Genomic DNA, 360 nt, shown 5'->3' on the forward strand with positions numbered 1-360 from the left:
GGAGCCACCAGGGCTGGCCCCGCCCCCGCTGATCCCGGGTGAGCCCCTGCTGCTTGTCCCTGCTGACCCCGCTCCTGCATCCCGCCGAGCCTGAACTGCGGCGCAGTCCTATAGGCAGGCCGTAGGACACGGGCTTCAAATTGCGAAAGAAACTTACGGTAAGTACGACTAGCCAAGTAAGTCTGGGAAACTTTCTTCTGAGGAGAAACATATATAAAAAGCATTTGAATCACTAAATACCAGGTTTAATCAAAAGCTGTTGTGATGGGTTGACCTTGGCTGGCCGTCAGGTGCCCACCAAGCCAATCTATCGCTCCGCCTACTCAACAGGACAGAGGGAGAAAATCAGCTGAAAGGCTC

At 54.4% G+C, this 360-nt stretch overlaps 1 protein-coding gene across 1 annotated transcript in view; it reads left to right on the top strand.

The window, feature by feature from the left end:
* The first annotated feature begins 7 nt into the window (after positions 1–7).
* TMEM126A (transmembrane protein 126A) overlaps positions 8–360 on the top strand; it is a 7,210-nt gene continuing 6,857 nt past the window's right edge. Inside the window, exon 1 of the mRNA XM_009323462.1 lies at positions 8–158. The gene's annotated coding sequence lies outside the window, so the exon portion shown is untranslated. The remainder of the gene's footprint in view (positions 159–360) is intronic.

This window comes from Pygoscelis adeliae, unplaced genomic scaffold, assembly GCF_000699105.1.
Source record: "Pygoscelis adeliae isolate BGI_AS28 unplaced genomic scaffold, ASM69910v1 Scaffold84, whole genome shotgun sequence".
NCBI classification, from domain to species: Eukaryota; Metazoa; Chordata; class Aves; order Sphenisciformes; family Spheniscidae; genus Pygoscelis; species Pygoscelis adeliae.